Source organism: Bombus vancouverensis, chromosome 10 (genome assembly GCF_051014615.1).
Source record: "Bombus vancouverensis nearcticus chromosome 10, iyBomVanc1_principal, whole genome shotgun sequence".
NCBI classification, from domain to species: Eukaryota; Metazoa; Arthropoda; class Insecta; order Hymenoptera; family Apidae; genus Bombus; species Bombus vancouverensis.
In genome coordinates, this window is record NC_134920.1 from 5,289,572 (window position 1) to 5,304,705 (window position 15,134).

Consider the following 15,134-nt stretch of genomic DNA (forward strand, 5'->3'; position numbering starts at 1 on the left):
TATTCCTTGAGCAAAGGCAGGATTTCCTGTAAGCGTCAGGCACGAACATTTAAACGTATACGTTCTCTGCTGTCAGCTGAACACGGCACCCATGCTCGGATGAGATTTCTCATAAACGTAAAATGGTTCGACTGAGTTACTTTTACTCAATTTCTTCGGTCAACTTCACTTTTAAGCAATTTCTCAATTTTATTACGTAAGTACACGAGTAACGTTCAATTCATAAAAACCAAATTATTTCCACGAGTTCATTTGTCACGAGTCGATGATAAATAATAGCAAATTCACAGATAAGATTAAAAAGTAATATCTGCAACATGACATTTTTCTGCTTTTTAATGTACACAGTTGATCTATGTGACTTCTGAACGGGTTGTACGAGCATAACGCGTTCGTTTCTTTATGTATTCATTATTTAGTATATTGTTGTCTACCAAAAGAGAGAGTTACGTACAGAGAAAGTGAAATATGTGTTTAAAGTGAACTGAAATTCTAATCTTTCTCGCTACTATCATATACAGTGGCTACGAAAAGTATTTGCATACCATTGTATTTGTTATAGCATTTACATACCAGTTGATTAGGTCCAAGTACATTAAATCTCGTATTATTTAGTAGCATTCTTATACGACTATAAGAATTTGACGCTATGCAAATGAAATGTAGGATCTGACTAAAAATTCTATTCATTGGCAGATATAGATATCTGAAAGTACTTTTGTAGAATAAGTTAATTTGCAACGTATTCCAAGCTTTCATTCTCTTCGCAAGAAAAAGGAGATCTTGTTGAAACTTTTCAAACACGACAGAAATCGATCGTTCGCGTGTAGATTGCTATTGCAGCAGGCGGTCGATCGTCCGACGCGTACGTAACGTATAAAACTCGCTTATAGGAAAACGGAGATATGCTTCTCCATTGTATCTGTATTGTAGATGTATCTGACGTTTATAGGAAATCCCGTCTTAACCAGAAAAAAGCGACACGTCGCCTCTCTGTGACTCGATCGTCCGAGAATTCTCTCATTGTGATCGGTTCGAGCGTGACTCTTACGACGAGCCGGTTTTCATACGCGAAAATGGATAGCTCGAATAAACATCGCCGCGCGATCCGAGTCTCCGGATATATTCAGGGAGAGGCAATGAATCATTGGAAATTCGCGTTTCGAGAGTTCGTAATGGATAGGTTGCGTTGCAAATTGCAAACACGATGTTTCGTGAAATCGATGACCGAGCAGAAAATAATAGAGCATCCACGTGTGGAAGCTACTTTGTGCCGTCTATCTAAAGCGAAAATCGTAATGACTTTTTGATACAAGTGTGTGGTTGCGTTCCCACGATAAGGAATACGCGATATAATTACTTAATTGCACGATACCGGAGACGAGAGCCAGAATCGAAAGAAGACGAGAACAACGATTTCAATCTCGTGCGATGATCCTCGCTTGACGTGTGTCAATTTTATTAGCCGTTCTTTTTTCTCGCGGATATAGCGGCTCCTTTATGGTTCGTTATTTCGCTATCTCGTTTCTTGGTCTTGTTTGAATAGCCTATTTCCTTATATCGTACTAAGACTGCTAGTATCATTAAAAACGATGACTTTAAATACGATATTAAAAGAATAATCCGCGATTTCTCTTTTCAACCAAACGCTATTAAACGCGTTTCTTTAACATTTACGCTGCAACGTTCGACTGCTGTCGAAGAATGCCGCTTATTTATTCGCTGTTTATTCATTCGCACTGAGTATCGGTTGAAAATGTCGGAAACGAATCTCTTGCGATACTTTTCGATATTATGTAATCGTACGGTGGTACATTACACGATAAAGTCTGTCTTAAAGAGTTAAAGAAATTAATTACACAACATAAAGGTTAATAAAACAGTATCCGAACGTCGCAAATATGATCAAATTAAATTTACTTAATAACTTATATAATAATACAAATTATAAAACAAATGGAATACGTATGCAATGTTAAAAGTCAAAAACTATTCTAGACCATTGCAATAAGATAAATAATACCAATAATAAATTTTTCTTGCAATTGGGAATATCATTCGCCTATAGGCAAACGTGCAAACGCTGCAGAAACGCGCAGTTCCGCTAACCCTTTCGTTTCTCTATAGAAGTATACAACGCTCCCCCACGAGCAGGACAGCCAAATGAACTGCGAGTATGGTAACAACGGCACGTGTGTGGGAAGAAAAATGAGAGTAACGGCACGAATCGTATGGGATCGCGGCTCTGCCAGAGCGTACGCTTTGCTCTGCGCGTCTGCATCTACATTTGATTCCCCGCTATGAATCTCCGAGGCTTAAAGGGACCCTTTCATATTGCAAGGGACTCGTGTATACACTGCACGCGTTCAGCAACATGTTCACCAGGGATTTCCTCTCTGCGAGCGCATATTGCCCGCTGCGAAACTTTACGATGCATTTTTAATCGATTCGTTTATCGCACCGGGTTAGAACGGCCGTCCACGTTCTAAATCATCTTGCGTCAGATTTTAGCTCGAGCCGGAATTTATAATTCGATCGTTGAAAATGTTAATACGTTGTACGTCGTAGATATCTCACAGCCAAAGTTTGCTGGGCTTTTGGAATGCAAACATTTACGTATTCCACGTTCCATCGTGGTTGCAGGGACGTTCTTGTACTAAAATAAACGACAAGATACGTCGAGAAAGCATTTCGAAGCTTTCCTCTATAAATACAATGTGTACACCTAAACCTATATTGCTTTCCACGTGGTTGCGTCTCGCATCCGGAAGTCCATGGTATAAATAGAAACGCCGGCCTTGAGGCTATGAAAACCTTTGCTACACCTTGCTCATTAATTATCCTGCATGCGATTGTTTGTAAATGTTACGGGCTCCTTTATAACTTGACGGATAACATCGATGATGTCTCTAATGAAAATTACTTTACCGCTAAGGTTGCGTGTTTTTTTCTGCCTGATACAATAACGGATAATTCGTTGTGGTTTTTGTCTCTTTACCACGCACGTTAGAACAGAACTATGGGATTGCTATTCGTACAATAATTTGTCAACTCGCTATTAATTTTGCAGTGGATTACAAAAGATTACGATATTTCACTAGAGTCAGAGACTTTGATCGAATCGTTAATGACTCAAGCGAAATTCGAAAGTGCATACTCATCAGCGAATAGTGCTATTTCTCACAACCTACAAAAACGTGTAGACGTTGCAAGGAACTATGTTTCATGAATATGATCGCGAACGAGACAATTTATGAATAATTCGAAGCTTTATTATATCTCTTAAAATTTAGAACAGCTAAAAAACACAGCTGCCCAAATCATTTTGCCAATCAAATCAGTTCAGAAGACTCGTGAGTCGTGATATCACAGTAATCGTATCAGAACAATCAATACTTACAGCACGAAGACTTAACGATTACAATTTCTTAACGTAATCGCTAATAATCTTAAAAGGTGTACGTAGCTTTAAACACACAGCTGCAAAAAGGAATTACAGTGGGTCAAACATGAAACCTAATCTGACAAATGTTGTGGACTTTATCTTCTATTGTCTTCTAGCTGTCGTAGGACACGTTTCGTTTGCATTAAAACAAAAAATGTTGTGCATCTATTATTTTCTTCTAAAACGAAAGAAACTTTTAGGATAACCTAATAATTCTGTAAACTTGATATGCTTATAAGACACATGACTCATGACTCATGACACCAAAAAAAAAAAATTGTACCAGCCTTGTACTAGTATTCCAAGTACAAAGACTTAGCAAGCGTAAAGAGCCAAATTCGAACGAAAGGATCGCGTGGTTAGAAGCAACACACGACCGGTAAAAATCTTGTTCCGTGAAACCGCAACGCCATCGAAACCAGGCTCCGTTACCTCGAATGATCGGCCTGGTCAGGTGTACACGTGCACGACGAGCGTGCCGGTGACAAGCTCGCGAGCTTCGGCATTATCTAGTCGTGTGTGCACACGAGCGATGAGCGGTCTATGGGAAAATTCAGTCGAGGTTCCCGTGGCATCGCGAGCAGACGCGGGCCGATCCCAGCAGCACCGTTAGCAGGCTTCAAGGATATCCTGTGTCGCGTGCAAGCAAGCCGCGTGAATTACCTTACGGAGCTTATTCGATGCACAGGACGAGAAAGGATCGTCAAGGATTACCGGTAGTCAATGGCCGACGCTGTTTTTGTCGACCGGTTTCCAAGCCTTCCGTGCGCTGCTGTTTGAGAAAATCGTCCGATTCCTGACGGTGAATTTATTGAATTATGGATGCTTTTTGTTGAGAATGGCTACAGTGCTTATCAAGAATTACGGTAGAACTTCACGTTACACGAATATACAAAAGTAAGTGAACAGTTAGCGGAAACTATTAGCACTGTATTTATTATCACATTTACATACTAATCGATTATATTGAAGTATATTAAATTTTGTATCGTTTAACTGTACTCGCATATAATTATAAAGAATTGATTTTTTGAAAATGAAATGTAAAACCTAACGAAGAACCGCCTTATTTCGTAGCCACTGTATATTTATCTATACTTGTATTATCTATAATTGCAACCATTAGTTTATCGATAAGATACAAATATCACGCTACTTGAAGACTACTCGAAGAAGACGTTAAATTACATTTAAATATCGTAATAGAAGTCCAGGTTCCGGTAAGTCGATTTAGTCAACAAGGACAAGATACGAATTGTTTCAATAAATAAAGTTTAGAAAAATTCTACTCTATGGTTTTGACACGATTAACGAGATACATACATATTATTCGTATTTATGGTTGGTCGATTGTACAATGTACGAGTGATTGTACAATTGATACCGGTGTGATCGAACAACGAAGGACAGAATGTTTTAATCTTTCGCCGAGTTATTTAGCATCGAGATGGAGTGTCGAGATAGGGTAATGGTTTGTGAGTAAATCTCGCGTTGGAATTCGAAAAAGTTTAGATATCTTTATTTAAGAAGGGCGTGGTGTGTCGGATCGCAGATAGTTTGGCATAGTTCGAGAAGGTGAACAGGGTACGCGAGATGTTATGATATTTTTCGACCTACATAAGAAGCAGTGTAAAATTTATTCAAACGAAGTTTTGATGAAGTCCATTTCAAAGATTAGATCGTATGCATGATAATGTCAGCTACTATTTGCATGTGATTAGATACTGTTGATTTTTCGACGAATCACTAATTACGGTGCGGTCATTATGATCACGGTTTACCGTTTAATGTGAACGATGAAAATATAATATAATTTCTATTCCATTAGACAACTAAACGTAGAATAGCAATTTCTTCTTCTTTTCCTATATTTTTTAAATAAGAAAATTTTAAAGCATCCTTGATCCTATAATAATATGAAAATTCAGAATCATTTCTATTTTTCAGTATTATTATTCAAATATTCCAAATTGGCAATCGTAGTTAAATTATGCTTCAAATCGATCTCTGTGTAAGAATCGCGTGTTCGGCTAATGAACGAAACACTTGAGTTAAATATGTGATAATATGTTTCAATTACACTGCTGTACCAGGTTAGAATGACTTGTACTTTCTGACGTGTCGTAAAAAAACTCTCTCGTTCACAAGCACATTACACTCTTACAGGTTTCACGTACGCAGCACATATTCTTACCACGTGCAGTTAAATCTCCACATGACACCGTGCATCCATATGCGTTCTCAGAACTGTTCGCTTCAACAAAGATGAAAAGGATAAGCAAATTTGACATGTTTCTTTTTCGAAATTCTTTACGATGCAAATGACCATTACGAAATTATTTGAAACTTATCATCAGGCGATATATTTCACTGTGGTTAGCCAACTTCCGCTTGTTCTGGTTCGCAAAACGAACAGGCATTGCAGCCGATCTGCGGGCTTTATTATTGCTAATTATTGCCAGATTCGGCACGAACATTTTTATTACAGTGGTTAATATGAGCGTTTCGCGTGTCACGAGTTATACTTTTGACCTTTGCAAACGCACGCTTGCTCTTTCACCTTCTCTCGGTTATGCCGAGTTAACTAGCGCTAGGCACTGCTGCAGCGATAGAAAAACTAGTTCCGATACGCAACCATGTCAAGCAGAAAAGCCGCAATGCGCCATGACGTCACTGCTGAAAAGAGCTGCGTCCTGGGATATGGTTCTCGTTCCTGATATTATTGCTTCGCTTTTTATTCGTGGCCCCGGGGCACGAACTGATTAAGCGATGCTTATCTAGTAATGCCCCTTAGTCACGAGTTTTCTGAAACGGCCGATGGCAGAGGAAGGAACTTTAACCATTTCTTCAGGATTTTATCGCGGAATAATCGCTTGAATGTGATACTTCGCGAATAATACTTGGGATCAACGGATAGGGCATGTGAAATGTACCGCTTTAACCTTTTCACGACTGAATATTTCTCCAGATATATGGAAAATTGTGTTGTCGATTATTGACGATATAAATACATTATTATGTAATGCATTAAAATTAGTATGAGTTTCATCGGAAATAAATGCAATGTTTGCTTAATCAGTTAGTAACGTTTTAATAATAATATGACGATAACGACGTTAGACCTTTGAATTATTTCGTCATTTATAAGCTTCAAAGAGTAATCCGACGACTTTCACGTTTGAATCTTTCTGAAAGAGAAATGCCAGAAAATTTTAAGATTAAACATTATGAAAAGTGTACACACCGTGGTACATCTGTTGCACGTATATTGTCTGAATGTTCTTCGGAGCCGGCGATTCTTACAAAGAATACCATTTCTCTATGTCGTAGTGGCAAAAACTTGACCCATGACACAGTACAAAGTACTTAGAATCTAATTTATGACACTTTCGAGACTTTATCGTTTTCTCTTGCTGACAATGAGTCCTGTAACACTGACAAAAATTAAACAACCATTTTGTACTCTTAAAGCTTCACATTATCCTCCAAAGTAATCTGTCAATCTGTTGATCTATCAATCAAAACGTTCGATTCTTACACCTTAAATGATTGATCTCTTCTAACTAACAATAAGTGCCGTGCAGAACTAGAAAGATGATTAACGGGACTGCGCAGGGACAAAAGAAGTATTATACGTTAGCGTCGTGCTAACATTATTTTATTTACAGTATTTGTGTACGATCGAAGACAAAAATAAATGAACAGGTAGTCGAAAAGAGAAAATATCGATAAGATTTTGTTAAATATGGCTTGTTACAAATCGATTCAAATGATACGACAAATTACGACGCTTGTATTACACGAAAATGCAAACGTTAATTTCGATTATTCGATAAATGATCTATCTACTGAAAGAGTGCAGTATAATAAATAAAACTAGTGCATTACCTATACAACTATTTTTATCCCAGATTGTATACAACACTTTCGTCAATGAGCTTACTAAATGCTAAAAGCACTTCGCCAATACGCGTGTCTGTCTTTCTGGCAGTAAAAGCTCTGTCAGAAACAACTAATCAGACCTGCACTCCTTTCTCTAATCATCCTTTCAGCTTCCTACGACACATACGAAGCTTGAATCCTCTTGTGTCAGTACGTCAGCCAACCCTTACCCTTCATCCCTTGTTTTCAACTGAAAGGCGTGACTTACTGACACGTTGTTTGGCTTTCACGAAGGCCAATTGTTCGCCACTGACCCGAAGAGTGACGAGGTACGAACAGTTGAAAAAAAGCGGCGCAGGTCTCCGGATGGCCTATTCACGCGCCTCGACCGGCACAAGATCTCGAATTCCGTTTTGCCACGGAGAAAGCATGAAATTCGAGAGACCCCCACGAAACTCTGGCGGAACGTGGGTGTTTCACACGTGTTCCACGTCCAAACAAATCACGAGGGCCAACACTGTGAGTCGCATCCACGCCTCTTACCGTGAAACGCTCTTACTTTTCATCGGAAAACCGGCTTTCCGAGCTGGAAGTGCTGCGCGAAGTTAGAAATCGCGACTACGTAGGAAGTCGCATCGGAAACCAACGGAACGAAACTTTCTTTTCGGGGCGGACATCAATTTTTGTAAGTACAGCGAGCTTCGTTGGACGAACTGGCAAAGGAATATGGTTCCGTGTGCACGACCAAGATCAATTTCAACGGACTGATTTCAGCAAATTGTGCGTTCGAAGCGAAAGCCACTCTTCGGATTTACGGGAAGCAATTTTTATTATTACCATATATTGGCTGGATTTTCTTCTTTTTCTTTCGCAAATGGAAATTCGTTATTGACGGAAAGCACGAAACTGGAGAAAGTTCGGAGGATAATAACACCTTTATAGGTGAGTTGGATCGTTGGTGACTTCAGTGGTATTTTACCCTTGAGTTTCTTTCCTCCGAACATTCATTTCTCTTGAAAATGTTCGGAACATTCGAGTTAACAGATGGTTGATGATAACGTAGTTGTTTATTCGACCAGTCACGGAGAGACGCGATCACGAGGAAGCGCGTCAACGGGAGTCATAAATTCCCGTTACGATTAGAATAATCGACGCCACGAACAGATTGATCCCCTATTTCGATTAGGATAATAGGGGTGGTTGCATTAGTATAACACTCAGGTTAACAGCTTATAATATATATTTCCAACAACTTTGTAGAGAAGATAGTTACGCTGTTGCGTAAGGAATAAGAGAAGTAGGTGAATGATTGAAGGTATAGAAATGTTGACTGATCTGTAGTCATAGATCCAGTCTAGAGATGTCGACAGATCTGTAGTCGTAGATCCAGTCCAGAGATGTTGACTGATCTGTAGTCGTAGATCCAGTAAAGCCCGGTGACGATGCTGTTGCAAAGGAAAACTCTTGTTCGCTGGTAATCGCCCCGCCACTGGTCGCTTGCGGGTGGAATCCCGGGAAACACCCACGTTTCCCCAATTTTTATCTGATGGAGCAATAACCATAAGGAACCTCTTGAATCGAAGATGTTTTATGCCACTTACCGGTCTTAACGGTAAATCAAAAAACCTCGTTTTATGTACGATCCTTAGGATTATTACGACCCGCTTAATTCTATGTGCACAGCTGGTGGACGCCTCGACCGAAGAGAGTCACCGGACGTAACAGTAGTAGAGAGTTTCTAGTATCAAAGAACTTTTTCAGAAAGTTTGAAAGCCTAGAATATTAAAAAGTACTAGGTTTGAATAAACAAACGATCCAGTGCAAAGGATTAAAATAATCGACAAACACCATGGAAACAGAAAGATTTCTACGATGCACGTATGTATGTTTGTAAGTACCTGGAGATTTCGGTCGGCAACTAATATTAATCGAGGACACGAATGGCTCACAGGAGATTCGCCTAGTCGAATGAGAAAAATAGCAAACGTAAATCTCGTGAAACTGTCTGTGAGACTATCGGTCGGGGATGCAGCGTATGATTTGTGACGCTTCTTAAGACGCGATTTGCGTAGAAAGTCGCCAGTACTATTTGTAACCGCTCGGAATAGAAAAGTCACGTGGACGTTTATTTCGCAAGAGTTTTCGTCTAGGAGTGTAGCGTTTGATCCTACGATCCGCGTCGATCGCGGCGGTTTGCGTTTCACGCGCGACAGGAAGGCGCGCGTGCACGTTCACATTGGCCTGTCAAGGGTCGCGTATCCTCGACTTCCGGCGCGATCGCGATGGACGCAAACGGAGGTCGCTGTAAATCGCCGGGAATTACGTATAAATAACCGCTAGGAGGCTAACGCGACAATCGGGAGATCGAGTTGGCAAATTTACGACTCGGCTGTAACAGTCGTTTCCCCACTGGTCGATCGTTCGATGGAAATGTGCCCGTGGAATTACGTAAATCATCCTTTCTCATCCGTTTATTCCATGGCCACGATGAAAAGTATCCACCGAGAGAAGAAAGTAAACGCGTTTTACATCCGATGAAACGGGTAAATTTCTTGTTGCCGACTCGTTCGGTGGGAAATCACGAGTTTAGGAACTAGATAGCGTTCGATCGGGCGTGATCGTTCGGAAACGGTTCGCGTGGCGACTTCTTGCCGCAACGGCGCATAATTTACCGGTTAAGCGCGGTTCTCATAGAAAGTAAAGGAAGCGGGTAGTCGATTTGCCTGCGTGTCGACGTCCTGAAAGCTTCCCGCGAACGCGTGCCACGCGATGGCTTCCTTTTGCACGGAAACGGGTTTAACGGACTCTTCGAACGCTACTGAGCGATTCCAGGAGGAAAATCGCCTTTCACGTGTCAGTTTTGTTGGTGAGGTCGGCTCGAGTCCGCTTCGCGGTCTCTTGAAAATTCGCCTTGAAATTTGGTTGTTCTGAGGTCCTCGTTTATCCGAGGTTAAGTCGGTTAGGTCGAACGAGATGGAAAGTCTGTGACGCGGAATGAAGAGGCCGATTTTTAACTAAAAGTTAGTGTAGAATACGATATTTAAAAAATGTTATGTGATGTCAAGGAAAAAAGAAACAACAGAATAATTATTCTGCCACTTTTCGATTCTCCACTTTCCACGAATGTATGTTAATGCTCAAGTAAATACCGAATGTAAAGTAGAACGTGGAATGTATATGAGTTCTCTTTCTACGTTTCACTACTAACATGACTTGTTTCTCGCTAATTTTTTAATTCGTTTATAGGATGTTCCAAAGAAGTAGATAGAAAATAATCTTCTTTGAAACAGCTTATGAATGCGTCGGAGAATTATTTTCAACAAAGTCGCGTTTCTATAAGGTAAAAATGTGAAAAGAGAACTAATGTACATTCACGCAAAGTGGAAACTTGAATATTCCATGTAACATTAGTTTATGGACACAAGTTTATCGAGAATTTTTTGCTAGCTTTCGACTCCTCTCATCCAGTTCTGTTAGCCTATAATTCCGAAACAGTCTGCACAAGGTAATAACTTTCAATAACCGTAAAAACAGGATGCACCGACGTCGCGGCGTTATTGCTTCTGATTAATGGACGTTTCGCGAACAGCGCGAGCCAACAATTTACCGATGGCGGTCTGGTCTCGCGAACGGCGTGAGAAACGAGTCGCGAGATCGACCGTTTTCCTTTTTATTTAGCGAGGCTAATTGCACGTCTTGGGGTTAAAGACGATACACAGTCAAATTGTGAAAACGCGCGAAAATTCATTTCTCCGTTTCTGACGTGCGCCTCGTTATATGGAATGCTGCTGTGCGTTTCACGCACTTTCCATATACGGAGTCACGCGGACATTAAGAATAGAACGAACGTGGCCCCTTGCGAAATGGCACGCGAACAGCTCCATCCAGCTGCACGCATGATCGATAGTAACGACGTCTCGAGAAAGTTAGCGAACCGCTGATTTACAACTTTGTTACGAGCCCCCTACGAACTAAGCATTGTACTTTTGAACTGATTACTACCCACCTGATATGTGATTTTCAAGGTCTGGCATGTTGCATTCGGAGTTGACACATTGATAGATTGTTGAAATTTACATACGTAGAAAATCAAGTTTCGACGAAGCGCGAAGTTGCAGAAGAATATATTTTCAAATTTTCAAATTCCCGAATTTGTTTAATTTTTGGTTTACTTAAATTTGCGAATATAAAAATTCTACAAAGCTCAAACTTTCGAATATTTAAACTTTCGATCTCTTAAATTTTTAAATATTTACCTCCGAGTATACAAATTTTCAAATTTTGTAGTCTTCCACTATCCAAATTTCCGAACTTAAAATCTTTCGATTTTCAACTCTTTAAATACTTAAATATATCTCAATTCTCAAATATTTAAACATTCAAATCTATCAATTGTTCAAATCTTCTAATCTCTGAGTGGCAAATCTTGTAAATGTTCAAATCTCCATATCTTGATATCTTATTTAGCAAATCGTTGCGGCTATTACTACGCAAGATTGAAGTGTTTATCGAAGCGAAAAATGGAGGACGATTAAGCCATTAAATCGTACGAAGTAAGCTGGGTATAGGCGAGTCGAAAAGCTGCAAGGCAACGATTTCGAAGGTAACGAGCCGCCCCGGCATGTTCTAGAGTACGTAAATTCTAATGAAATACGTGATCGATCCCAGTGAAACTTGAGAAACGGTGCCCGCCACTCATATCCGGGGCGCTTTTAATTGAAACTTTCAAATCCATCGAATCACGTAGTCGATCATTTTTCGCCGCCAATTTCCACGTGTACCAGGCTAACTAAATATCAGCAACATTGCCGATCTATAGCGGAAAAATTCGTTACCGCACCGAGGTGAAGGTGCTTACGGTACCAACGATAAATAACGAATCTCGTATAGATACGCATCTCGATAAACGTGTGATTCTTTGCTCTTTCACTTTACTTTTCTTTCGAAAAGATCGTCTATTGGCGAAGCTAACTTTACAGATTGAACAGCCATCCCGTGTGCTCTGATGAGTTTCAAACTACTTCGGTTAAACTTTTAACTGGGGAATTTCTTCTGGGGAATGAGATTAAAGACTCTCCTACTTTCTGAAGATTCTTAGCAAAATCATACTTTATCAAACTTTGTTTAGTGCTATGATAAAATACGTCGTGATAGTATAAAAGTTAATTTAACCGTTGAAATATTACGATCCCCAAATTTCATTAACTTTAGTCACAATATACGTGCATATACGGTATAATTTAATCGATTAGATAATGAAACGTGTTAAGATTTCGACTAAAATCTTTCGTTTCTGACAAATACAGCGCCCTTTTTATCGATATATTGCTCCTGGCATATACACAATTAACGTTTCAACAAAGACGAATCTGATAATAAAAGTCAATAAAATTCAATAATTCTTTATCTTCTTAGAAAATTCTGTATAGATGCAACTAATTTGGTAGATCGTTTAACTATCTCGTGCACTCGTTAGTTGGAAACTTCTGTGGCAAACTTTTTTCGACGAAGTACTCGTGTTTGCTCCGAATAAGATCGGTCATTGTCCTCGAGGAGAGAAGTTGCTTGAAAAACTTTTGCTCGCCCGAAGGCGAGTAATTTTCCGTCTGGCCCGATGCTGATTATAGTTGGAGGAAACTTTGGGATCGTTTTTGGAACAATTGGATTTGAAAGCATGACGTTCAATGAACTAGTCAAGCTAGTAGAAAACTAGCCGGGTTTGCCAACTCGTAGAATTCGTTTCTTGTCCCGGTGGGATACAGAGATTGCTCTGTACCTCTGTACAACCGTTCCACGAAAGTTCCACGCCAACGCATAGTTATGTTCAAACAAACTTTTATCTGCCAACGTGATAGATCTCAAGAGTTTCACGGTACCAGAGCATTGCTGGAATAAAACTTGGCAGCTACTCGATAAAATTCCTTTTGAAATATTTCACTTCTTCTAAAGTGTTTTTTAAAACCTGCAAATTTCACGAGTAAAGAAATACCTACTTTAAAATACCAGTATCACCAAGGATCAAGTACGAGATACTTGGTTTATTTGAACAAGCTATACGTTAATATTACCCACTGACAAATCCTTCAGAAGTACAAAGACAAAATGGAACGTTTCAGGATTCTGTGTGTTATCCTTATACGAGGACCACGCTAATCTTGCCTATATCGTTCTAATTTTAATACGTTCCCACTATCGAAGCAAATAAGTACCAAGGTGAAAACGCGTCTATTAAGTAAGAACGCTATAGGTATATCTTGATTCATTATCAACAACAATATTCCGTCCCCTTTCGTTTCATCTCCAATCATTGTCTCGTCTCGAAAACCACTATCGAATCCTCCATCAGGCGCAACGCAACTTTCATGTTGTCCAGTCCACCTACGACGTCACCTAGAAACCATCTCGTCACCGGTCGTTATCACATGGTTGTGTGGCGATCGATCGAGGCGGTCGAACAGGATGAAGAGACGCGACAAGCCACGTACGTACTTACACGAGAGAGAAGAGGGAGAGAGTTCCTCGACCCATTCTCGAACGTAACGAGGCTAATGGGAGAACGATCGTCGGTCGGCTTTTCGAGCCGACGACCGGGTAATTTCTCCTACGCTCGATTCCGCGGGAAAAACAAGACCGGCTGCAGGAAGAGGAACGATCAACGTGCTTCTCGGCTACGTTCCTCTCTTCCTTCGCGACTTGTATGCACAACCGGGTAAGAGGCATTATCGGCCAGATACGGTTAAAGCAGACGCGTCGGGGAAACCTGGACGAGGTTTGAAAAGCCGGCGTACAGAAACCAGAAGGACGGCTTAGTCACACAGCTCGCGTCTGGTCTCGACTGGATCAACCAGCGACATCGTGGATTTTCTAAAACGATTAGAAGTAATTGCGTTCGCGCGAGCCTTCGCTATAGTTAATGCGGTTCTAGAAAAGCAACTGGAAATCTTCTGCAAGTCGTCACGGGGCACGCAAGCACCGTTGGTCACTGTTTACGTCGTATAATTTCTTTATTAATCGACTATCGAGGACGGCTAGTTATCTCGACCAGGCAACTCGCCTATGGTGTCGGTATGGTTGACACGCCCGTTAGGAACTTTTCCTGGCGCGAAGTCGCCTCTTATTAACGATCCAATGGCTACTTGGCTTTTTTGCTGCAATCGTAATTACATGCGTTAAAATGGACATGGCATATATTAGCTCGTTGGAGAAATGAAACGCGACGGAATCGAGATACGTAGCTTTCTATCGGTCCGTTGTAATATTCTTTCGGTAGTTTGGTCGAACGATATCGATCCTTTTGCGGTGACGATACATTGAATTCGTCGTCGCAGATAGCTTAGCGTTCAACGCTTTTAACTGCCTTTCGTTTCTCGATGGTTCAACAGTAAAATTGGCATTCGTGGACGATGAAAGACAATTCGTATCTGGTATTCGTTTTTCTCGCGCGTATAATTAATCGTAACTTTGCTGGTAATTTAGATTAAACTGAAATCCTCGAGCACTACGACAGATCACATCCGTTAGAATAAGTAAGAAGCAGGCAACGGATGGATCTTTTTTTCACTCGAGTTCATTATTCATTTGTTATTGGAGCAAGAAGCAAATTAGGATCGACGACGTCGGTCCAGTTTTAGAGTTTACATTTCGAAACTATCAGAAACGGTTCTTTTCGTGCTCCCTGATTGACAAATGTTCCTCTAGCTGCTCCCCTGAATCACTTCCAAGACACCGTGATTATTGATGTTACAGGAAGAGTAATTGACAGCAGCTTTCTGTCTGCAAATAGTGCAATCGCTTGGAAATTACATGC

The 15,134-nt window shown here is 40.4% G+C and overlaps 1 protein-coding gene, 1 long non-coding RNA gene and 1 other non-coding gene across 4 annotated transcripts in view; 1 reads left to right on the forward strand and 2 right to left on the reverse strand.

Moving 5' to 3' along the window:
* The window catches only part of LOC117157793 (uncharacterized), a 130,768-nt gene that overhangs the window by 90,799 nt on the left and 24,835 nt on the right, over nt 1–15,134 (forward strand). The window lies entirely within an intron of this gene.
* The window catches only part of knockout (Stork-head domain-containing protein knockout), a 111,456-nt gene that overhangs the window by 87,350 nt on the left and 8,972 nt on the right, over nt 1–15,134 (reverse strand). The gene's annotated exons all lie outside the window — the stretch shown is intronic.
* Nucleotides 13,424–13,525, reverse strand: LOC117157879 (U6 spliceosomal RNA). Its single transcript, XR_004464329.1, has one exon. It is a non-coding gene; the product is annotated as a U6 spliceosomal RNA (small nuclear RNA).